Source organism: Phaethon aethereus (genome assembly GCF_964289735.1).
Source record: "Phaethon aethereus genome assembly, chromosome: 2".
Taxonomy (NCBI): Eukaryota; Metazoa; Chordata; class Aves; order Phaethontiformes; family Phaethontidae; genus Phaethon; species Phaethon aethereus.
In genome coordinates this window covers 13,096,247-13,122,489 of record NC_138582.1, presented here as the reverse complement: position 1 = coordinate 13,122,489, position 26,243 = coordinate 13,096,247, and the positions used below count along the sequence as shown (strand labels likewise).

Sequence of the window (26,243 nt, the reverse complement as noted above, 5' to 3'; positions counted from 1 at the left end):
AGCCATGAGCCAGGTGGGCAGAAGACCAAGTGGTGATAACTCCTTTTTCAGTAATACCAACATACAGACTTAGCGGCAAGAAGAGCATCTGAAACAGAAGTGTGTCAGGAATATGCCGAAAGCACTGCCCACCTCCACTTCACTTACAAGCAGGTCCCTGGCAAAAAGTCATGACATTCTCCAGTAGCTATAGTTTCCTGAAGAGAAATACTGAGGCCACATCAGCAAACTTTTCATCAAACTAAGAGTATGTTGGGTGGCTGACCTTGGCTCCAGTCACGGCTCTGCAGCTATACATGTTAAACTACTGTACCTTGGGCTCCCAGTTTATGAAATGAGGCTGTGAATTATCTGTTTCTCTGACGTACTACAATAATTCATCCATTGAGGCAAACAGTCCTTGGGAACGGTGTAAAGTAATACTTCAAAACTGGAGATGAGAGCCATATTCATCAGAATTCTCACTCAGAGAAAGTGGCTTAACAAAATACTCCTGTCAAATTTGATTAGCAAGTGGGTAATAAAATCAGCCTTATTTCTTGTAAGTAAAAGGCAACTCCGCAAGGCAAAACGTGCTTTTGCTCTCACCTTCCCTGCTTCTCCCTATTCCCGCCTAAGCCTATAAAAAAACAAAAACCTTTTTCATGTCAGATAATTAAACGAAAGCCTGTGGACCACGACACTACAGAGTTGGCATAAATGGCATAAATTATTTTCTTTTGATGCTTGCTTGTCATTCAACATCGCAGAGAGACAACAGGGAGGGACGGTAGGAAAGAGACCCAATTGTTTTATTGGAGTCATTATGTTTGTACTTAATAGTGATCATATATCAAGGAAATGATTATTTGATGAAATGTGCAGCTGTACAACTGCATGGCCTCTGTATACTCCGAACAACACACTACAATCAACCTCTTATCTTCCTCCTCTCGCTTCACTGTTGAGCAACCCCAGAAGGCTCAGAAGATGACTGCCTTTCAGGAAGTGCCTTTAAGGCTCCAACTCATTAACAAGTTCATCTTTATCTTCAAGGGCAGAGTCCAGATGTGCCATCTACCTCCCTCTTTCCCAAAAGGGAGAGAATGATGAAAAATGGGTGTAATACTTTTGTAATTTCAAAGTTCGCAGAAGAGGCTTCCATTTTTGAGCAAAGATTAAAGTAGGAGCAGAACAGAGGCTAGATTATTAAATACAACTCTGAACACGGAGGCTATGACAGGATGACTTAACAGTAGGACATTTTAAGTTAATGGTCATTAGTCAACCCTTATCCAAACTATGCTGTTAGAAAAGCAAGCAGTTTTACATCACTGATTACATGGGGCATGGACCTTGATCTTGCAAAACTGTTTATGCGGATGCCTCCATGAAACTCAAGGATGACGGGATCAGTGCCAGGGTGTTACAGCAGACAGGGAAAAAAGGAGGGCTTTTGCCTAAAAGTGACCAGCACAGGGGTTGTAAGCATTACCACTGGGACAGAAACCTGAAAGTGGAGCTATGGTAGCATGTTTTGCTTCAGGGTGTCAACAGCCTCCAGGTAAATCTTGTAAGTTGGAAAAACACATCAAAAACTGCAGACAACAGAGGGATGTTGTTCAACATCTACCAGCCAGGAAAAGAAAACAAGACACCCTTATTCCTACAACTTCTAAGAGCCTTTCTGAGCAGCGCTTGGCAAAGTCTCTGAAAGTTGCTCCTCAAAACCAGCTAAAAATTATTTCCTGAAGTATTAAAAAAAAATCTTTAATTTAGACACCTTTCAGAGAAGATTGGATCAACAAATGCAGATTCAAGGTCAAACTCACCTAAGGATTTTAGATTAACCAAATTTAATAAAACAACTGTGACAGACAATTGTCATGTACTGCATCTCTGTGGTTGTCATTGCAAAGGAACAGCTTGCTTGCGATGCTGAGTGCCCTTTGGGGCAAATTACTTGGAAAACATATTTATAGAGGCCTGATAACAAGTTGTCACATTTGCTACAGCCCCATGCAGTCCAGATGATCCTGAGAAGAAAATGCAGGAGATGGTTTATTTTCTCTTTTGCAGAAGAAACAAGCATTTGTTCATGGATGGGACTAGCAGCATCTCAAATTGCATCATTGATTTTAAAGAAGGAAGAAGAGTTAAGGAGCAGAGTGGAAGCTAGTTAAAGCAGTAAAGAAGCAAAAGGAACAGGAAACCTGAGCCATCGCTAGCCCACAGCCTGCCCTGGCAACCGCCAGCTTTAGGAAGTCCTTAAAACAGACTATGACCATGTTCCCGTCAGTATGTTAAAGAACAGGCAAGAAAGCTCTTATGACTTCTTCTGACCTAGCTTATTCCTCTGCTCAGCAGCATTTTTGCTTACCCTAGCTGTTCTCCCAGCAGTGCACTGGGCAAACTCCTTGCCCCATGGGAGTCAACACGAGCGTTGCCATTAAACAAGCAGGGTCAGAATTTCACCCATACACACGGAGGTCACTATACAGTCAATCAGACACATTAAATACAGTCATGAACCAGCCCTGCTATAATCTTTGGATGGTTTGGGTTTAGTTGGCCTTCAGGGCACTCTGAAGAGTTCACCTGTTGCTCTCTGCTTTTAAAGAGGATGTCACACAGACAGGTCGCTGTAAAGGCCTTGGGAAGGCTGAAGTTAAGTTATTGTAGGATGCATCAATTTGATTTTGGAGAAACTAAGAAGTCTGTCATTGATTCACAAACTTGTAAGAGACACAAAATGCATCACTGAACCATGACATCCTGTTAGAGAGAAGTGAAAGTCCAGGCAAAAGTGTTTCTCAGTAACAAAATCTTCAAGTTCAAGCATGTTTGTATCAGGAGTGCAAACTGGCTTGGTCCTCTCCCTTTCATAGATGCTGTTGCCAACACAGACAGCAGAGTTTTGCTTCTAGAGATTTCTTTCGAGAATTAATATCCATCCTTCCTCACAGATGCTTGTTGCTCATTTTTATGAACCCAGAGCTCTGCATCAAGGTTTTAATGCCACAAAAATAAAGCATCATTGGAAACAGATTTGCTTAGAAGAGCAAATACCACACTTGTGTTTTCCAGGGCTGTTTATTTATATTTTATTCCTTGGAATACAAATAATTTCATTATTGAAAACATACGGGGTCTGCTAAACATTGGTACTCACAATGAAGCTGTGCCCACTAATATTGTCCATACCTTTTCCCCATTTCTTTTCAGATTTATAGTTGAACTTATTTCCGAAATCATTCTGTGAATAGCCATGTAAACCTAACAGTCTTAATCTGAGCAGATCCAACTGCTTTGCTCCAAATGCTACACCCACTATGGCTTAAGAAAGGCAGGTGACATGAGTCATCAAGCTCACTCTCCACAAAAAAAAAAAAAAAAAAAGCACGCTAGTAAAAAGGACTCTGTAATGAAAGGGAAATTCCTGAAGCTGCTGAAGAACGCAAGGCCGAGCCTGTGTGCTAGCTCAGAGCAACCCCTCACCTGTGCAGAATCCCAGAGCTGAGCCGCAAGCTGATCGGTGTCTAAAGGCTGGCTCTGTCAGCCAGGGATACTTGCTGCACTGAGGACCACGTTCCACTGCGTGCTCCAGATGGCAAAAAGATGGAGACCTGGTTCAGACCTATTTAGACAGCCAGACTCATTGAACGCCGTACCTTCAAGAATCTGGTTTTAAATGAACACTTAATGTCAGCCTGACGTGTGAAGAAGGCAGTAACTCAAGATCCTTAGATTCTTCTGAAGTACAGCTCTTTATTTTGTCTGGGCACAGCTATGAACTGCAATGTAATCTGATTAGACGCCAGCAATATTCAATGAGGGGAAGGGATAATACACTTACAGCAAATGGCTTGGAACACCAAGTGCAATTCCACCGCACACTCGGCAGAACACTCACTGCTTATTTTGAACTGGCAACTTCCACAGAGACTGTGAAAAGCCTACAGGTATCTATCCTCTCTGTGTTTAGCTGTCAGCCTTGCCAACACCTCTGGCCCCAAAAGTCCAAAGCTCCTTAACTCAGGTCTCCAAACCATTTGTGCTGCTGAGCCCAGTCCAGCAAGGACTTCAGCTATGCCCAAATCGCTGCTGCCTCTGAAGCACAAAATCAAGTAATAACAGGACAAGCAGGTGCAAAAAGCAGAAGAAAAATATTTTTATTTTTTTTAAATCTAAGTCAGCAGATCTAACAGAAACCCCACAGCAAGCAGATCTGCAGAATAAGGCAATGCTATTTTTACATGCTGTCACTTCTTCCAACAGAGCACACTTCCTTAGTGAACAGAGGGGAAGATCATAGAGGGATAAAGGGGGGTAAAAATCATTTAAACTACCATAAGAAATTATCAGTTCTTTAGAGAAAGTCCATTATGTTTCACTTTGTTATACAGAGAAACAGCATCATCAACCCATCAAAAGACTCAACGGACACCTAAGCTCTGAGCACAGCTTAGAGCCTGTGCGCAAGGGGAAGCTCTACCCCTGCCTCAAGTATTCAGGGACATGGTTCCCTCTCGAGGGGCAATCTCATGCCTTTGCTCAGCGTTAACAACCTCTATCTGCAACTGGCATATATGGGGGGATGCTGGTGGCGATGCTTCAGAAGGCAACAAACCCTCTCGTACTTTCTCAAGTACCTTCTCAACTTTTCTCATACTTTCTCAAGGCAACTGATCTGCATGCTCCAAAGGCCTTTGAAAATTGTCTCAAATATGTATTGAAATATCCATGGCTCAACCTCATCCCCCCTGATTTATTTAGTGTGCCTCCAAACTCATCTCAACTTGGCTTGGTAGAAGCCTGGAGATTAAAAGCACACTGCCTTTGCGGACGACTCCTCCTCTAAAACTCAGGAGACTCATCAGCAGACACACGGAGAACCTGGACACCTCTTGAATTGAGTAGCAGATAATGAAAGGGTAAGGAGAATCCAGGGCAGTAGTGTTTACATTTATCCAGATTGCCCCAAAGCTCATTTTGCTCATTGCTGTATTTAAAGTGAGTTGTGCTGCTCATAAGGTCAGGTCCCAAACAGTTAATTGGTTTTGTCCTCACTGATAGGCTTTTTTTTTTTTTTGGCAGCATCCCACTTATTTTCAACTTCAGGTTCCTCAATCTTACTACAATATAATGAATTTTCACAAAAAGCAAGGGAGAACGTCACCGCATGGGTTTGACACCACCTGTCTGCTTAAGCCCACAGTATGAAGGAATTTGATACACAACACTGAACTCGGCTTAAAAAAAAATGTAATATTCCACCTGTTACAGTAAAGTGAAATGAGGACAGTCATCTCCAAGCACAGAAACCGGAGATCTTTGTGCTTTTGGCTATAAACTAAATAAACACATGCTCAGAAATACACAGCCAACTCTGAATTCACACTTTTGAATTTAGAAAAGGTACGGGCATTTCCTTCTTTACTTGTAAGCAGCAAGTGAAGCAAGCTTCACACAAGAACAAAGCTGCATGCAGATCAGGTGAGACATCTTACAAGCACAGGACCGTGCTCCCCAGTTCTTTGGCTGCTTTGAACGCAGATTCACATGCTCCGCAGGCAAACTCATGCTTATCCCACAAATCCTTCCAAACAATCTACACTGTCAGGCTGCATTTAAAGCGTGCCTGCTTAAACCACAAAGAGTGCAGCAGGAGAAAAGCTTCAAGGGTTCTTTGATTCACAAAAAGAAAAGAGCGCATCTTGTAGGAAAGATCAAATGAAGTGCAGAGGTGTACGGCATTACAAACATGGCATACAGCGAGACAGTTGGCAGCACTGACTGGCATGCAAACACCAAGGACATGCTTATCTAAACACCAAGGACGTGCTTATCTCTTTCTGCGAGGGCAGAGCAACTGGATTTCTTCTTCCAAAGAAGCTCCAAACACGTCTCTAGCCACTGGAACAGCAGATGCATGCAATTCTGCTACACTTGCCTGCTGCGACGCAAGCACATGCAATGCACACCAGGTTTGTAAGATCTATGCAAGAAGGCTGTTTTAAAGTATCACTCCAACACCCTTAGCAAGAACAACTGCAAGAAGCTTCAGAAAACCAGGATTTGAACCAATGAAAAAGACTAAAAACCAAAGGACAGAAGGAAAACAAAGATGAATTATGAACAGGGCTTTGCAAATCCTGAAATTTAAGCCTTAAAACTGGCAGAAGCAGCCATCATGTCCACTGAAGTTGCTTTACAGCACTGCTTCTCCATCTTTTTAGCCATTCCCTCACTGCAGTACAGAACACCTTTTGTGTCTCTTCCTGTTGAACAGCTCATAGGAGAGGAGCAGGAGGGGATTTGCACCTTACACTCCACGCAGGCCAAACCTTCACAGTACTATTACCATTCTAGCCAAGTTCCTCTCTTCTTGTAGTCCTTAATCATCAAGCCAGCTGGCGCTGGGCAGTTTTAAGTAAGTCTGCCATCCACACACAAAGCACTGCTAAGGCTTTTGTGGCAATGGCATGCAAAACTACGTTAATACCCTTCTCAGGGGATGTCCCTCCTTCCACTGTAGGGAAGTCCATGTGCCTGGACTGCTCCCCTCCAAATACTGGTGTAACGTCCTTCCTTTCAGCATCTCATGCAAAACAGAGACACACAAAACAACTCAGGCTGGAGGGAACCTCGGGAGGCCGTGTGGTCTGCTCCCCCACTAAAACTGGGGCCAACTGATGAGGTGTGTGGTGTCTGTCCAGTCCAGCTTTGAGTATCTCTAGTGGGGGAAGATTCCTGGGCTCCTCTTCCCGTCAGTGACTAGTACCACTGCGAATTTTTTTTTTCCTTACTTAAAACCCAGAGTCTGTTGTCCCAGCAGTTCAAATCCATGCTTTTCCAAGTGCTTCTTGTGACGCTGTGCTCCCCTGACACTGCTTCGTCAACTTAACACAGTAAATACATATGGGAAGTGTTTATTGGTTTTATCCAAGTAAAAGCTTTGATGCCAAAGGCATTCAAATATCCACATTATGAACACAAAACAGCATTGTCACAACCCAACCTGGGAAAAAATGACACCTGTGGTATTTTCAAAATGACATAAAACCAATTAAAGTTCACCCACAAAAAGCAGCCAGCCCAAGTGCTAACTTGTTCAAATGCATCCATGTACATTTACCTTTGCTGCATTTCTTAGGGTTTCTCAAAAAATGAATTCACAGTACAGTTAAGCTGATTTTAGTACAGAAACATTCATCTGGTCATTTGACATCTCTGGTAATGAAGGAAATCCATCTAAACTTCACAGCTCCTCACACGCTCTGATGCTCCCTTGTTCTTCTAACAGACCTCATCAACCCGCACCTACAATACACAGCTGGCTGTGACCTACTGCTCTTAATTTGTCTGTTAAAGACAAAAGGAAGTGTCAAAGTTGGATGGAGCATTTCTGACCTAGGCTTTAAGCACTGTAATGCACAGGGCTAGCATATAAATTAGAAGTTTAGAGGAAAGTGCTTAGAAAGGGTCATCTCCTATTTAGAATTTGTTAACTACTCCCCCCAGAGACCACCTTGATTTAGTACCATGTAACCCGTATTCCCACATTTCACAGTGATATTGTTACACGAAAGGTTTCTCTTTCCATTCTGCTCAGCCATGTGAAGCAGGAATGATAATTCACCCAGCTCTTCTCCCAAAGACAGCCAACCTGAGGGACAGGTCACTCAGAAATTACACACACACACATATGCTCACAGTTACATAGATTTCCAGGAAACCCACGTTTGTAACATTGCAATGGACATGCTAGGGAAGAAAAGCCTTGGATCACTCAACAGAAAGTCATCTTGCCATGTGGTCTCAAGACCAGTTTGTAACACACAGGGCCGACACAGAAGACAAGATTTTATTTTGCTAATCAAAGGGAGAGCCCCTGGGTTTTGGAAGCTTTAGGACTTGGGCTCTAGTCCCAAATCCCCAAGCATAAGCTTGACTCAAATCCATCTGCTGCTCACCAGTGTGTTTAGCTCGGTCCTAGACTGAAAGGCAGAAATCTTGCAAGACAGTGAAAAATATAGCCTGCAGAATAAGGATGTGGCCGCTCTGAAAAAGAGTGCAGGAGAGAGGCAGTTACTGAATTGCCCACCTACCCCTGGTGTGGAGCAATGCTTTAAGGCACTGATTCAGGAACTGTGTTTTTCAAGACGATGGTGTGCACCCTACTGCAGGTACAGAGGCAGTGTAACTTGCTTGCTTATATCCAATATCTGCACTGAGGAGTAATTTACGGTTTTATTTAAGGGGAACTTCTCAAAAGAGGGCAAAGGTGCCTCAAATTGTTTTCCCCAGAGTAAAGTGCATCTGCAGACAGTTCTTGAGGAGGAGCTAACACACAGGAGTTTAATAACATGATACCATTCTCGCTCCTTGACATTCTCCTGTGCATTACAGGGTGAACACAGACCAAAACTTTTGCAAATTTAAAGTTGCAGTTAAAAAGAAAAACACACACACACACTTGTCACACCATTTATAGAGCAGACACAACTTGTTACACAAAGAATCAACCCGTTTCTCCTGCTTGTACAAATACCCACCAACCAACTTAACCACACTAAATAGCCAAACACTTGCATTTGTAACTAGTTTTGTTACCGCAGTATGCCGAAGTGAAAATGAACCTTAATAATGCAATACAAGCAAGATTTTAAAATATATATATAAAAATTGTGCTCATTTTTAATGTGGTCAACTCCTACAGCTACGCTCCAGCAAGTGCATCATCAGTCTTAATAGACTTCCAATGCAACAGCAGTTTCTGATTTATTTCCCCACATCCTCTTCAGAGTCCATTTCTATTTCAAGCATCAGTACCCTATGCTTGCAGCATCTGCACGTTGCCAAACTGGTTTATCTATTACAAAGTACTTGCCAACAGAAGAAAATAACACCCTGAGCTGAAAACTATGGCTAGCTCATGCTTTTTCCACCTATCTATAAATACAGCAATGCCAACTGCTAATTAAAGTGGACAGGTTCAAATGGTGTAAAAGCTGTAATCACAATATGAGATGTGTAAGTCTCTAAATATATGTATTAAAAAATGAGGCTAAAAAACCCTGTAAAGGGATAAGCACTCTCAGCTTTCTACGCTGCGTTAAGAAGAACAGAGCCGCTGATAAAGGCTACCCTGTGCAGAAAGCACAAAATACGCAGTAAGAAGCACAGAAAGCACAGACCATGAGATCTGTGGTTACGTGGTACGAAAGCCACGCTCTCCTCAGGCTACTGAGGAGGCCTCCGGCTGCTGGGGTATCTGTCTGTGACGTAAACTGACAGTAACTGCAATGCAGCACTCGCACGGGCGCTGATTATCTCTGAATTTGTCTTCCGAGACAGCAGCAGCACTGTCACTCATCCTCAGCGAACTCAAGGGCATGCCTTCAACAGAAATAATTGCCACTCATAATCTGTCCAGCTGCAATCCATGCCAGATACAACAATTTGCAGCAGGCTTTAGCCTAGATTTTTGTAACAGTTTGTTTAAAGTAGGTAAAATAAATGATTCAATTAAAAAGATAGCCCCTAAAGAACTGTTTTTTGGTACGGGACTAAGGACGGTATAACTGGGTCTTGATGTAAGCAGAATTTCTACAGTTAAGAAAAAAAAAAAAATGTCCAAAGAAAGTAGTTAGTCTTGTTAATCTGCCATTCCCAAAAGGATCAAAAGACCGTGAAAGGCACAGCTTGCAGGTCAGACTATAATGAAACAAGAACAAGGTACCTCAGTCAGCAACCCAGGGTAAACCAGCAATACACATGGGATATATTCTATGCCATGCATTAGCTTCCTATCCAGGAGATGTGGCAAAACCCGATGGCAGCAGAGGTGGGAAGCACTAAAAAATCCTGTGGAGACTGATGAATCACAAACATTAATAAAAACAGAATCACTTTCAGTGAGATCCAGTTTATCTACTAACAAAGCTTACACCAGGTAAAATGTAGGCGAGTGTAGGGGCAAAAGTAGGCATGAAATCATTAAATGTATTGAGCTCCAAAGACAGACATGGAGAGTTATCTGCTATGAAAACAAAATTAAACCTAACACTATTTTAAAGGACTGAAGAAGGTGATTGAAGACAAAGTAGGTACAAATGAGCATCAGCAATTACCCATCCAATGACTCCTCCCGCCCTTACCAGAGGCAGCTCTTGCAAGTCAAGTCAGCAGTCGCAATGGGCAGGAGTAGGGAGAAGATCCCGAGGGACATTTTTCCTACCAAGAATGTGAGAAGACTGTGCTTTAGACCTAAAGTGCATACAGAAGGCGGTACGATACAGCTACCTTTGAAGTTTGATTGCTTTTTGCAAAAGGAAGAAAAAAATAGTATCAAAAGAAATGAGCTTGGAAAAAAAGGTGGAGACCTTTTTAGCAGAAGCTATTTTCCAAGAGTGCACCACCTTCCTTCAGCCCAATCCCTGCATGGGGCAGCCTCCAGGGAGTCACACGGACAGGGTGCTCCTCATCCCAATGTAGCTGCTGGGTACCAAAAATGCACCTTTGTTTTCAAGTTTTGTTAACTTAACTTGTAAGAGTTGTACTAGACACATTTCAAACATGATGCTGCTGGGCTTTGCCAGGCAATAGTGAGAAAAACCGACCTATCTCTAAGCTGGAGAAGGCAAACTGGGAGGAACTACGACCACTTGGGGCAGGATGACCACTTACCTTAGTCACCTCTCTGCCAAGGCACACTCCAAGCAAAAAAGTTCTCACAAGCAGGCAGAGACCAAAAGTAAAAGTCCTGTGCAATTTGTTCACTTGAAAATATATCCCCCCTTACTTTATTCTGCCATCTGTTATTGAGGTCAAGGTCAATCCGAAATCTAGGCAAGCCACCAGTCTTCACGGGTGAGGCACCCTGCTTTCTGCAGCCAGCAGCGCACAAGTGTTTGATGGGCTCAGGATCTCAGCCAGCTTCCCTTGGCTCTCCAGCCAAAGTGACACGGTGCATTTGGAGCAAGGCCAACCAGCCACAGCCTTAGGCACAGTGCAAACCTAGGTGTGGATGTGGGTTTCTGGATCTGCAGTTGGATGCGGTTATCCACCCTATTCCTTCAGAGGTTTTGGCCCTTTCTGTCTCTATGTGACTGGCATCAACATCTCCCAACATCAGTTCTGTGGCCCTGGAAAAGGGCACTAGAGCATCCAAGGATCCCTCTTAAAAATAAGAAGAACCCCTAGAGATGAGAACACCCACCAGAAAGATGGGCATAAAGACAGAAATCAAGGCAGAGCATTTCCCAGTAACTCATCAGATGTCAGATCAAAGTCCATCCTCCCTCAGGTCACAAAATAGCTGTTTGTAACCCAGACCTCTCCTCTAGATAAAGTGCTGCTCAGCTTCAAGTGTTTGTTGGCCACCAAGGTACAAGAATTTGGCAGCTGATAGGAAACATGTTGTTCCGGCACTGTGTTCTCTCTGAGCCATTCAAAAAGTAAGGAAATGGTCAAGCTCAAAACATGCCAATGGTCTATGGATTTAGTACAGTCAATACTTCCGAAAGGAAAAACTTCCAGCCTTAAGTCACGCAGCCTTTAACCCTGCCTCTCAACAGGCTAATTCATTTATAGCAGGATATGCTTCCTGCCATAAAACATCCATATGCAGAAAATAGGGCAAACTTCCTTCAAATTCTATATTTAAATTGGAGTGATAATGCACTACTGGTATCACTGCTGATATTCACTGCTCATCACTGACTTCCGGAGCAAACTAGAGGTTTAGAAGCTTTAGCATCGGTTTCTGTTACTTTACCTGCAAGTCTTCCTCCATCACCACCCGAACGCTCCTCCAGGAGAGCCACCAAGACAGACACCACCTGTCCTGGTGACTCACAGCAGCGAATTGGGTGTGATCTAAGCAGCATGAACCATCAAGAAGAGTTATTTAAACCATGTCCAGCATTTTGGTAAGAAAAGTGTATCACCTTCATCAACCTGGAAGGCTCTTTTACAGCAGAGTGCATGGGAGGATCTACCAGGCAAAGAGCCAAATCCTCTCTATAAAACCTTCCCGACGACTGCTTCGGTGACCACAGGAACAGGAGTAGTCTTGTGCAAGTGACACAGTTCCCCCACTCACCTGCACAGATAAGTTAACACCAGAAAGAAACAGTTTGTTCTTTCCTCAGCCAACACAGAAAACCCAGAGTTCTATGGTCTCCTCAGGCAGAACTAGGAACACTCTATTTCCTCTAAAATGCTCTTGACCCAGTGAACAATAAAGCACTATTAAATCCAAAATACCGAACTCATCTGCCTGTGGGAATGGGGATCTGAGCTCCAGTTTTACTCCTGGAATTCCCTGTGATGAACAAGAATGAAGCCTCTGCCCAAGTATCTGTGATTCAACTTTTAGGAGAATTTGATTCTCCACTGACGACCAATGTCATACTGGTGGTGTTTTGAGGAAATCTGGGCAAAGCTAAAGCAGCATTTTTCAGCATGGCCTCTCTCATAAATGAATTCATCACGGTCCACAGTGTGAGCCTGAAAGATAAGCGTGCTGAGCCTCATCTTCAGAATACGGTCTCCAAAGAGCATCTTCTCAATTACCCCTAGTAACTTCAGACATAACACCCAGAGCAGGGAAAAAAAGGCGACACTATTACAATTTCTATGACTATGACCTTTAAATGTTTAACTAGCAATCTATTCTTTGCAGTCAAGATAAAGTAGCAGGTGATTAGCTTCACTATGAGTCACTATGCCTCTGTAGTGCAATAATTCAATTAGACACTTTAACAGCCTTCAATTTTTTTCAGAATCTGCTTACTAGAGTCTCGCAACAATTTTGTTTTGCCTCGCAAGCTAAGCAGGGTCAGTCCAGGTCAGTGCTGGATTGAAGGAAAGGTCTTGTAGAAAATCCCAGACGCTCCAAGAAATGGGGCTGATGCTTCCAGAGGAGGCACTGCCAACAAAAGCTCTAGGAGAAGGTCTGGAGCTTGTGCCTGGATACAAGCTACAAACTTTCAGCAAGCTACAACCGAGACCCTGACCTCCCCTACTTGCTGATCTCAAGATACACATATTTCACTTGCTCAGGCTATCCTCCAGCTAAATCGGACACACTATTCTTCATTTTCTGTTGCAGCTGCTGCGAACATACTCTTAAGGGTCTGTCTCACATCTCCAGAATGGTTCAATGTGGTGGTGTGTGAACACCTACCCACCTTCACCTTCTGCCTGATCCATTCCTCAAGTGGTGTTATGTCATCAGGAGATTGCTGTAGCAGCTGAATAAAGTTTCCTGTTTAATATGTAATGCACAACTTCATCATCATTCAACCACACCTGGATTTTAGAAGTTATACAGGAAAGTATCTGCAAGCTTGAACTGCGTTCTTGACAGCCAAGGCTCTTCCCCCTCCTCCAGAGTAATTTCTTTTTCCCCAACAGCTTGATTAGCAATTCTGAAAAGGAGAAACATATTTCCCTCCTCCCCATAGTTGAGTCAGCAATGGCAACAGCAAACTCCCAGAGCATGCATGTACCCTGCTGACCTCTGGACCTCTAAAACTGTTTCACTTTCCTTCAGCACTTGAGTTCTCCAACCCCAGGTGCAGGCATGACGTACTCGAGTTGCACTCGTACTCGCAGGACCAGCTGCTGATTTCTGCTCCCAGTCCCGAGGGTTACCAAAACACAAAGAAAAATTAGCAGGAAGAGTAAACGTTCTTTCCATCAACCCATGGCCAAATATGCTTACTGAGAATCAAACTACAGACAATACCTCCTGTTCTAAGCCTGCACCATGGAGCACACAGGTTAAGTTTAAAAGTTTACCTTTGTGAGTTTTAGCTTAAAAATTACCTTTGGTCACCCTTTACTGACCATTTCATAAAGCTTAGGAATCTGTTACTGGCTGCAAGCTAATAGATAAGACCTTTAGTTCAGACAACATCTGCTCATGGGTTGTGATCCAGAGATCCTGGGTTCAAACTCCACTGCCGTGGTCTGTCCATTAGGGTTGTATAGTCATTAACAATGAAGAAAAAAAAATGCCAAGCTTTCACAGAGAGCAGTAAAGTATTTTTGTTCTACAGCAGGCAGTTCGATCAAAGCCTTTTATTAAATAATCTTCCACTTCTTAAACCAAGTGTTCTGCACTATGGAAAGGGTTGTTTTTATCTCATACCTACCCTAGTTGTATTTATAAGGCCGCATTTAATATGATATGTTTTTTTTAAATCCAGGATTAGACTCACCAAGAGTCTTATCAACACATCAATCAGGGGTTTGCAAGGAAAATATTTGTACCGTAAGCTCCAGCATGTATGCACATAGCTTCATTAACACAAACACATTAATCCCAGTAAAAACTGCATTTTTATTAGGCATTGTGCTGCTATTCACAGAAGTGTTAAAGCAAGGTTACTGTTTAATGGGTCTAATATTACCATGACATGGGGAAGCCCTAATGAGAGCTCTGCAATGCTGTATTGCAAAAGGGCTCCAGGACCAGTTACAGCAGAAAGATTTATGTCTAAGACATCTGTTCCTATATGAATGGGAGATGTTTAGTTTTACAGGGACAAAAAAACTAAAACTGTGGCCTCGGAACAGAAGGGGAATCGGGACAAAAGAAATTCATCTGACACAGCAAAAAGATAAGCTGGCAAAACATAAGAGCAGGTAAAGTCATGTATCAACCTCGTGACTAGAAAGCAAGAAAGATGCAATCTATTTGGCTTCCATTTAAGTCCAAAATCTCCTATTTCTTTCTAAGAAGGCCTTAAACTGAGACTCTTATCTGCCATTACAATCTTGTACTTTGGTTCGCAGTAACAGTAAAGGTGCAGCACATAGGCACCATGATCCCTTTGTTTCCAACTCTTCTAAAATCACTTTCAATGCTTCAACGTCTCAGCACTCCTACAAGAAAAACCTGGTGAGTCGCCACAATCAGCCGAAATGCCCAAATACCCATGTCCTGTGCAGAGCTGAGAAGCTTTTCTACCTACAAGATTTAATCTCCCCAATAGATGCCAGCCAATTTTGAGATGGCGTTAATGCCTCAAAACTTGAACTGGTGACTTCTGGAGCTTTCTGCCAAAATAAGGTACACCACAGGCGTCACAAGTAAAGGTTTACCCAGTGGGGGGGGTGGAAGTCAGAATAAAGCATATGTTTAACAGCTGGGCTGGGAGAGGCCATAAACCTTCCTTTTTTAAAAGCAATGCTGTCTCCACACCACATCCCACATCCCAGGAGCGTGGGAGCAGATATGTCCCTGGCACAGCAGCCTGAGCTCGGTACACTGTAACTCGAGCGGTTCCTGCCTCAGGTGGGTAAGACATAAAAAACACTGTCAGTCTGAGAAAAGACACAGGTTGTGCTCTTGTATGCTCAGCACATGGGAGATGATCCTTTCCTTCAAGGAGCACAAGTGACTGACCTTTGGTCAATTAGTTCTCCATTAACATGCAGCCAGGGACCTGGTAACGAGAACTTTTTTTTTTCTCTTCCTGATTTGATAGAAGAGACATTGAAATATGTTTTAATCTGCAACACAGACTGATAAAACCGGCTGCCCAACAGACAGCGTCTTTCATGAAGCCTTAATTCTCCTTGGAGAGCTCAAGAGCAGCTTTACTGTCTGCCGGATAAGTCATGTTTACAGCAGATCCTCAGAGCTGCTCAGCCTCCCAGATGAATTTAGAAATCAGACCAGAGAGTAGATTTGCAGAGCAGTAATTAGCACAGGAGACGATGGAGAAGCAATGGAGAGGAATAATTTAGTCTATGACAACGTAAGGTCAATGTCTGGGGGGCGGCTTGTCCAAACTTCTGGGCAGCTCATGGGGAGAAAGGAAAGGAAGGGTGAAAGGAGGGGGATCTGCACTCCAAAAACCCAACTACTCCCCACAGACCAGCTTGAGCAGCCTTAATCAGCTTTGCAACTCTTCTTCCTCCCCATTTCAGGGCCTTTTTTATTTTGTGTTTAAAAGAAGGCAGGTAGTGGGCACCCCTGACAGGCAGCACTGCCGTGTTGCCACAGCGACTGCAAGAGTCCACTGTCTGTTGGCAGGCAGAGTATTTCCCCACCACTGCCTTTCTGCTAATGAGTCAGCAAGTGCCTTAACTTAAATAACACACCACCGGCTCAATCAGGGTTGCTACTGTGCAGTTGCACCCCAGAGAAGAGCAGATGGGAGAGCTCCTGTTGTACCAGCTGGATTCGACCCCACTACCCTCTAAAGCCACTTCCAGAAAAAGCCAACGTGGGTAACTCCAGCCACCAATTGCGCAGAGCTCAGCATCACCGTTTCCATCTCGAATAGGCTGCATCAGCATTGAAACAAAATAGAGAAATCGTTAGACAATGACAAAAAGATATAAATATGAGATAGAGATATAGGCAGACTTGCTTAAAAAGAAAACTCAGGTCAGAGGAAGGCCAGGAACCATCAGGCAGTGCAGGTCCTTCTGGGTTCTCCAGATGCAAAACAGAGCCACAACACCAAAACTCATATATTCCCTTTCATGTGCAAAGAGTCTAAAGAATTTGTCAAATCAGTGTCTGTAGGGATGGGTTATTTGTGCTTCTCTCAACTCCCAGGAACTAAGCATCTTTTTTTCGAGTCAACAAGAACCTATTATTGGCATTCCAGCAACAGGCAGAAAGCAGTACCAATAGTGTCAATACCAACACATACTCCTTGAGCTACTATTTCTGGAATTAAATTTGAGAACACGAGTCCCAGAGTACACACAATAATTGCACACTCAAGAGCACAGAAACTAGCAAAAAGATTCCTTTACCTTATATAAATAGACAGTTCATATTCCTTAGACCCTACTATGTAGAACAACACATAGAGATCCCCAGAAGAGCTAAATACAGAGTCACGGACGGATAAGCCAAGAGGTGAACAGGTCTTCTTGCCAGGAGTATTTATTGACTTTCTGAAATGGCAAATGTGCATTAATTCAGGAAGTAAAAAGCGGCTAAAGAAGATAAATAACAACACAAGTAAAGGGAGGAGGGCAGACCCAGCACTTTCCAACTTCCAGCCTGCCCTGGCTATCCCTCCCACCTTCCAGGGCATTTCCCACCCCCACCTGCACCTAGTCATGACAAGCTGCTGCAAATCTGACCCAGGAGACAGTCTGCCTACCACTCCCATTTAACAGAGGCACAGCAATTCCTGAAAAAAAGCAGGGCTAAGAATAAATCCCAGTGGCCAGAATAAGTACATGAACTAAGTACAAGGCACACATAAGAAGATTTATTAGGTCTCTCGCTGTAACAGCGCCATGAATCATAATGATGCCCTATTTGCTATCTACATGCACCTTTAAGTCAATGATAAAAGCTCACTTGGCACAGAAACATAACATGCAGGGTTTCACGTGCAGTGTTTGACTTGCAGCCCTTCACAATTCACTTGTGTTAATCCAAAAATTGGCCACTTTGGTGGAAAAAGACGGAGCAGCCCTGCAGTGTCTTCAAGCTGGTAAGCACATGGGGCTGACAAGCAATTCAGCAGGTTGGGACTGCCCCACTATGTCCAGTAAGTTCAGGACACGAACTTCATCAGAAGTGTGTTCATTAGACACACGAATGAGTCAGTGATCACAGGAATGCGAACAGCAGGCAATCTTCTCTCCAAGAACTCCTTTTTATTGTGAGTCTGTGATGTGAACCCTCAAAAATCAAGGCAAGCATTACAGGAATTGATGCTGCTGTTGCTGTTAGAGCTGGCCTGCAAACACAGACGAGGTGTGCTGGAGGGGAAGATGGGCTGTTCCAGGTGTACCAAAAGGGCCAGCAAAGGACCCCACAGAGATGGTGCCATGAAAGGCAGGACTGTTACTACCAGCGGTAAATGGTCAAAGGAAACTATAAAGAGCAACAGGAGGAAGTGAGAGGGGAAGGAAGGATGCCTTCAGAGCACAAAGCCACCGATAGTAGGGCTGGTTTTCCCTTGTTTTCCACACAAAATGACTACGACGAGACTCCTCTGTGTGGCAGGTTCACTAGCTCTCCTCTTGAGACTACAGAAGGTTTAGCAATAGATTTTCATAACTTACTCCACAGAGCACATACAAGACCTCTGGTGCTAGCCATGTTTGGTACTGGTGACAGTGATATTCTAGAAGGTACCATCGCCCCACGTCCTTTTGTACAACCTGGCTTTCAAGACTAAATACAGACAGTAGCACAAGCTTTTTCGCTGTGCTCCACAAGCCTCTGTCTTGCTCTTGTTGGAAACACCACCACCATATCATTTGATCTAAAGGGATAGCCATACTTTCAGTTTACAAGCAGATACTTCCATTTAATGCTAACTTGGGTGCTGGCATCTCTGCTGGGAGCATGTCTCCAGTGAGAAAAGGATGGTAACCAAATATACCATTTGTTAGCCAACAATGCCAACCAATCGTTTGCACAAGCCTTTGAAGAGCTTTGAAGGTGAAGCAATATTCACAGAATCACAGAATCACTAGGTTGGAAAGGACCTTCAAGATCATCAAGTCCAACCATTAATCCAGCGCCACCGTGTCCCCTAAACCATGTCCTGAAGCTCCACATCCACACATTTTTTGAACACTTCCAGAGATGGCGACTCCACCACCTCCCTCGGCAGCCTGTTCCAATGCCTGACCACCCTCTCAGTGAAGAAATTTTTCCTAATATCCAATCTAAACCTCCCCTGGCGCAACTTGAGGCCATATTCAATCGCTACCAGTGTGCTCCCAGTTAAACTACGAAGTATAGCTAAGGACCCTGCAGCCACACTTTACCTCCTAAGTCACTCGTTTCCTGATAAATCGTTAATGTGCTAAAACAAAATAAAAGATAGCCAATTGTCCTTCCCATCCAAACACACCTTATATTTTCTGGTCCTGCATCCCAATTGTGGGAACTCAGCTGTGATCACTGGGGAAACAAATAAATGAAATGTTAGTTCCGAGGTCTGAATATTTTTTCCATGATGAAAAGGGTCCCTCCAGGGCTGGTTCAGACACAAACTACAGGAGGTCAGGAATGTCCTGGCTAATGCCCAGGGATCTGTTCGTATTCACTATACGTTCCTTAGTACATTTGCCTACAGTATCTCTTATTTCACAACGGGTCATCCTATTTGTACGAATCTCATTCAACCGTTGTTTGCCGAGGACAAACAAAACCAAACAGAACACCACAGTGCTCCCAACCAGCGACAGCACAGCTTTGCCTTTATTTCTCTTGTTGTAGAAAAGACATAAGGCAACTAGCTCACATGAGCGGCTGAGGAAAACAGTTATCCCCTTAGCATGCAATCCAGGCTGCAGGTCTTGGAGAGACCATTTCAGCTGGAAACCTCCAGATGCCGAATGAGGAGACAGGGAGCGAGAGGCTGGAAGGCGGCAAGGGGGTTTTGCGACAGCCCTCTGCGGTGCGAGAGCACCAGGGCTCACCTCCGAGAGTGGCTCTGCTGTGCATTCAGGATTATTGATTATCCTCTCCTAATCCCATGACTGAGTGCCCAGGGCGAAAGAAAAAAAAGTTTCATATTATATACAGATAGATAGCTATTTAAAATCATTAACAGAGATTTATATCTCTGAGGTAGTCTTCTGTTCTCTGGGGAAACCAAACAGCTGCATAATAAGAGACGGAAAGCTACAATAAAATGAAGAAATGAGCTTCAATAAATCATTAAGCTAAAGTTTGTAATGTTTATCTGCAACGTCATGTCCCCACAATCTACAAAAGCAGATGTGTAACTTTTTGTTTTTCTTTTATCAACTATTAAACTGTCATGTAACTATTACAGAAGATTGAAACCTTTTTAAAAGCACTGAGCATCGTGGATTGCAGTTTCTTGCCATGGAAGGGATACTTGCATGCTAATCCAGATCATGCAAGAGTATCTGGAGATAAAAATATATGGAAATAAAACTCTGAAGGAGAGGCTGTTCACCTTCTGCCAACGTTCTGGCAGCTAGATGTGCCCAAAACTTCATTAACAAGGCAGCTCTGTGGGACCATTTTTACCAGTTCTGCTCCCTCTTCCCTAACCTATTCTTCTGGTACACCTCATCTCTACATTTCCCAGTGTATTATATATACAACGGGGCACAGGCAGCACCAGAGCGGGTCCGAGGCCCCCCAGCAATGCAGGCAAAGTCCTGAGCGGCCATGGCACTTCTGCCTGGGGGAGGCAGGAAGGGAGGTCAGGCAGAAAGGCTGGAAGAAGGCAGACCCATTTCAAGAGCAGGAAGAGGTTTCAGGGTCAGCAGTCGCTTTCCTGTGCCCTCCCTTGCAAGCAGCACTGCTTGTCCCCCAGCCAGCCGTGCTCTCCCTCCCCAGCCCCAGAACTGCCAGGGAGACAGAAAGCGGCAGGTCTCCGCAGGAGCAAGGGCGGAGAAGGGAAAGGACGGCCCTGGAGATGTCCCACCTGGGCAGCCACCGCAGGGATAAGCTGGTGGCAGATACAGACAGCTGTGCCCCCGACTCATGCCCGAGAGGCTGGGGCAGCTGGCAGAGAGGGGCAGCTGCAGCCTGAGGAGACACGCTGCCATTTCCCCAAGACTCAGTGGTGACCAAGAAAGGAGCAGCCAGTGCTGTGTCCTGAGCAACATGTTTGCACGTCCTCTCTGTTGAAAGCTCAGAGCTCTCCCTGCTCCAGGTAGCTCCATAAACACCGCTGACATTTTCCAGCCTTGCGCTGTAACACCCTACGGACACAGATCCTTCGCTTCTTTTGCTGGAGCTCTACTGCAGCTGCCAGCACAGAGGGGGAAGAAATCAGCCTTGCAGGTATGTCAGGGATAGAAATTTTTTTTTTAAACCTTGTTTTCTTTTTTTAGAAGAGCACAGGAAAGCTCTCTGCTCCCTCAGGGTTGACATCCAAAAATTAGCATTTGTTTCTTTTACAGAACAGGACTTGCTCTATCCAATTTAGACCCAATCTGTTAATCTACAAACAAAGGCAAATAAATACTGAAATTATGACTAAGGGGGATTTCAAGAGGACTACACCTTACTGTGTCTTTTTGAGGTACTACAAATGGAATCTTGCAATTATTCTAGTGTATTTCCTGCTGGCGCGAATGCAAAATGCCAAGCTGCTGTGCCGCTTTTGTCTGCTGATGTAAAGTGCAACTATATGTTCAATCCAGCCTGGGAGGGCTGCTCTTTAAAAGCTAATTTGAAGCATGATTTCCAAAACCCTGACCGTACGAATCCGCGAGCAAATCCCTCTACTGTTCTATGCAAGCCCTCAAATTACTGCTATGCTCAAAGTCCTTGAAGTCCACCAAATTAACAAGCTCCAGCCCACATGACTAAGGTTCATGAAGTTCAACCCCAGCTTATGTAAGAGACAGAATTGGTGTGTTTGCCTTTTAAAAAACCCACCAAGATAAATACTAGGGTCAGCAAACATGCTGTGCAATATTTAACAAGAAAAAGCTGGGACCTTAACAGGATTTGCAGCCTAAAACTGCTCCCGAAGGCAACAAACATGACATGATCATTCTGACAGCTGTGACAAATTAGGTTTCATTTGCCCAAGAGCCAGCCATGTTCATTTAACTGCAATTACTGGCACATCATGATCCCCACGTGGGAGAACGCATCCAGCCAGACAGCGAAACAAAGCATCTTGTATAGACCAACCTGTTTAAATGGTCCTTCCGTAACACCAAGTCTTCAAAAACCACCACTTGTTAATACGCACCAATAGCTTCTTCAGATGTTTTATTGTGGTCCCTCCGCTCTTTTTCAACAGTGGAACCACAAAATCTGGTTAAGATGCTTGAAACTCTGCACCCCTTCCCTGCACGCCTGGTTGCCGAATGCAGTGCTCACAGGAGAACGTGCTATTTAGAGAGGTTTACTCTGTCTGGTCCAATCCAGCAGATTTGAAAGTTGTTTCATCCAACCTCAAATATTATCCTGAAAGACTCAACATATAAATTAACTCTTCTTTTGTAGCTTGTCTTTATGCCTGAGAACGTATCTGGACGTTGTGTTCCTTAGAGCAAAATCCTGCACACGTATCTACAACTTCGTAAGAACCCTTATCCCTTTCTACTTCAGCCCCACCAAAGAAGAAAGCTTCAGTGAATTATACATGCATCATTTCAACATATTTAGTTGGTGAGCTAACTTAAAGGAAAAAATAAAACCTCCGGGATGTGGCCATCAGCTTCCTTGAAAATTCCTAGATAACACATCCACGGCGTGTCTAATCCATTTAGTCACACCACAAAACATCACTCATTTTTCTTCAAGACAAACTTTATTTATTCCCAGGCAGGACTTTACAAGCCTATGCGTTCTGTAGGCAGGAATGCAGGAGCCCTTGTCTATCCGTCCGTCTGTCCGTTTGCTGTTGAGGCACCAGCTGCTGGCAGTAACAGGTGTTTTCTGGTTTTCTTCTCAAGAGAAAGTCCCCGGCGCTATCTCCAGTGGAATGCAGAAAAACAGCGCGGCACGTAGCCGCATTCCTCTCTGAGCAAGCGGGCAAGACGCCCTCCACCACAGCACCGCTAACTCAGATGCTTTCCTGGGGAGTAAGCCGTGTTTGGATATATGCACTGAAAAAGTTCAGCCAAATCATCACTGCGAAAGGCAGTTTTCCCCACTTTTTTTGCAAGGAAAAGCTAGTTTACCAACAGCTGCAAAGCAGAGTACATTTGTGCAGTGCAACATTAGCTAACTCACAGGACACCATCAGCTGAGGCTGAAGACTGCCCTAGCAGTAGCTAACAATATAGCTATATATACACTGAATATAGTAGCTATTCAATGTTTCTATGCAGGGAAAATTGTCAGAACTTATTTTCAATAACTTTTTTTTTTTTCCCTTTTCAAACTCTGCAGTGAGCCAAAATAGCTCAAATTTCTGAGAATAAAATATGCAGGAAAAAGAAATGAAAATAGTGGGATTAAGAAAAACAAGTGGTGAAGATGAGGAAAAACATGGAAATGGATTTTTGATAAAAAAATGCAAAACAACCCGTGACCAAAGCAAACAGCCATGCGATGTGCCACCAACATCTTCTGAAGAATGCTTAGCAGCAAGGCATCACATAACTGAACGCAAATTTCAAGATGAAATCAACTTTGTTTCTCATCTTCAGAGGCTTATAAATGCATTAACCTTTACTTGCTCTGTGTAGCCCTGCATATTTACAGTGAATTAAGCTAAACATGGGCTTAAATAACTGTAGGATTCCAGCTTAAATAGTTCCTACATGGAGTCCTTCTCATCCTGTTGTACACTGGGCATTTTTAGACAGCAGCTTTCTCATTGTGGAGACGGATGACAGCACATAACATACTCCAAATGGGAATGTGATACAAGCAATAAAGCAGCTACCCAAAATCTAGTCATGTTGCCCATGTTTACAATGTAAAAAGTTATGTTTATCCTGACAAACACAGCCTTTGAAAAGGTTATTTCCCTCCCCCTCTGCAAACAGAAAAGGTTAACTTCATCATCTGCTGCACACACATCAAACCATCATGCAACGGAAGGAGCTGGGAAGAGCACAGCCCTGCATTCCTCTGCTCCAAAGGACCCGTCAGAGCATCCCAGCAAAATGCCCAGAAAACCATCCTAAAGTTATACTAACCTGCCTCAAACGCCTCTGTCACAGCCTTCCTGTTTAGTAGACAATTTTAAAGCAAGCCTTTGACACATGGGTTTATGAACAAGTCCTCAGATCAGTCAATTCAGAGGTAAAACCCAGCTTACCTTTTCATTTAGCGTAGTCATTAAAAGCGAAGCGACAGCAGAGTTCCTCCCTCTGCCTGCTTTCAGATTAACCCCACAGGCACAGCTAAATCAAAAAAACTTACTCAGTCATAAGTAACCACTGCACTGCTGAGAGCTGACTCCAGCCTGTCTTTACTCTTATTTCCTGAATTTTTGGGGTGGGTTTTTTTTTTGAGATAGCGCAGGATGCCCAGAGGGACATCCATGTAACGCTAAATCTAGCAGCGCTCGCAAGCTAGATTGCTGCCTACAAGGTGTATCAGCAAAGTTCAGAACATTTCAAACACGGGCAGGCAAGATGCTCAAAATGTTAGAGGTCATTTCAGCAAAGCCCAGAGATGCAGGAGCCGGAGTGCCTTTGACAGTTGCCTGGCAATGCTCCATTATCTTATATTCATTTATATTTATATTATTTTTAATACACTTACACTTACCCCCAGGTCACACCCAGGGTTCTCCCCAAAGTGAGTGCGGCATTTTCTGGCTTTGGAGGAGTGTTTGTTTGCTTTCTGCAAGACTTATGGAATCAACCAAGTTCTGCTGAAAAGAGCACAATACTCGAGAGCTATCCGAGAGCAGTTTTTGCAACAGGTCTGCTCCTTCCAGCCTCAGCTTTGCAGCACAATGTGCATTTTGGCAGGCTGTTTCTCAACAAGCACCTCTCAGGGCTGCTACCTTTCGTCAAGATCCAGCCAGGCACTCAGTGCATTTCGTGAAGAGATGGGCTGCACAGAGTCTATTAGCTAAAAATATCAGTTAATGGTAAGCTACTGTAATATTAAAAGCATTTTTATGCTTAAAAAGCATTTGAGTTTATTCCCTTGTCAATAAAAACACGGCAAACTTAAAATTCAAGAGGACCTTGATTTGCCACTAGGTTTTCGAAATTAAAGGAAAAAAATGTTCAATTATTTATTTCTGGGGAGAGAAATCTCCCCTGTCCCACTTCCCCACTTAAAGAAAAAGAAAACATAATCAGTGTCCACACAAAAAGCACCCGAAAGCCCGTTGGGCATGTTTTGAAGAAGCTATTTAGAATAAGGAACATGGGCATTCTCTACCCTTCTATTTATAATAAGGCTCCACCATCCCCAGGAGCTAAAGCAGAATGAAAATGGGTCACATATCTAATTAGTACTACTGGAGCATGAAGCCCAAACATCCCTGAAATGTAATAGATTTTTTTTTTTTAATAACTCCAGCTTCATTAGAATATCCCACAGTCACCTATGGGAGATGCCAGAAGCTTAAAAAAAGGGGTACCATAAAGCAGGCGTGTATGTGGAATCATGCTGCTTTAGTACTGGGGAAAGAGAGACACTGCTTTTGACAAAATCTAGTCTATTAGCTAACACATGAAGTGATTAGTCAATTGGTTTAGCACAGCTTGTTCTTCAATCACTTTTTATTACAAAAAACAAACAAACCAGCCAACACAACACTCTTGACTACAAAAACAACATACAGATCCACAGGCATGGATGTGGATGAGGCATGTTCAAGAAAGGCCGTTTCTAAAGCAGGCAGCGGGACAGAAACTGGTGGGTTCCCACTTTCTCTCCCAGCAGAGATGCCCACAGGCTTTGCCCCCTTCCCCATGTTCATTAGCGACCCGGTAAGGGCTCTGCAGCGGCACCCCCCGAGCTCCGCTCCTCAGCCACACACAGGTATCGCACCACCCAAGGGTCAGACACCACCGGACACCTCAGGCTGTCGCAGACGAACCTGTTTAAATGACAGATATGTGCACGGGCAAAGAGCACCAACGAGCTGCTGCTGCTTGCCGGAGAGAAGGCACAGGGCTGGGCGGAGGGGAAGAGGCGGCAGAGGACTTTTCCTCGTGTGTGTTTATAGTACACAGGGTTCCGAAGAGGCTGCATGAGCACCCGCACGTCAGGCTGCCGCGCTTGGCTTTCCCCTCCACTTCCACAGCCTGCTGCTTGCTCCCACCTCCCCGGGCTCGCTTCCACTCCAGGCAGGCTCAGCCTCCTGCACCCAGCACCCAAAATTTCATTTGCTTCAGGTGAGACGAATGCCAGTGGGGCTGTGGGGCAGCACCCCGCAGCTCAGTCCGCCCACCCGAAAAGACATCCAGTAAAGACCTCCATACGCAAACCCACTCTCATTGTGAGCAGGACTCTGCGCTTCCTTTCGATCAAAGTCAACAAGCCATAAACGCCGCTCATCCGTGAGGGTTTGGAAGCCACTACAGCCTTCTGGAAAAAAAATATCATGGAAAAAAAAAATCGGAGGGGGGAATTAATTGAGCCTGCAGCTGTCTGCTCTACATATCAAACGTCACAAAGTTCATGTTGCTGCACGGGATTTTTTTTGTACAGATGAATAGGCGAAAGCAGCGCGAAAACCAGAACAAAGTGTTTACTCTGCCTGTCCATGACCACGTTTTTACCTCGCAGGCAGCTATGTGTTTTGCAGGACTTGGCACGTGAGCACTTCGATGCATCTCCTGCACTGATTTTGCATTTCTGTTTTTTTACAGTGAGAAGTTTTTTCCTT

At 44.0% G+C, this 26,243-nt stretch overlaps 1 protein-coding gene across 12 annotated transcripts in view; it reads right to left on the bottom strand.

Moving 5' to 3' along the window:
* MTSS1 (MTSS I-BAR domain containing 1) overlaps positions 1-26,243 on the bottom strand; it is a gene marked incomplete at its 3' end in the record, with an annotated part of 130,445 nt that overhangs the window by 38,472 nt on the left and 65,730 nt on the right. The gene's annotated exons all lie outside the window — the stretch shown is intronic.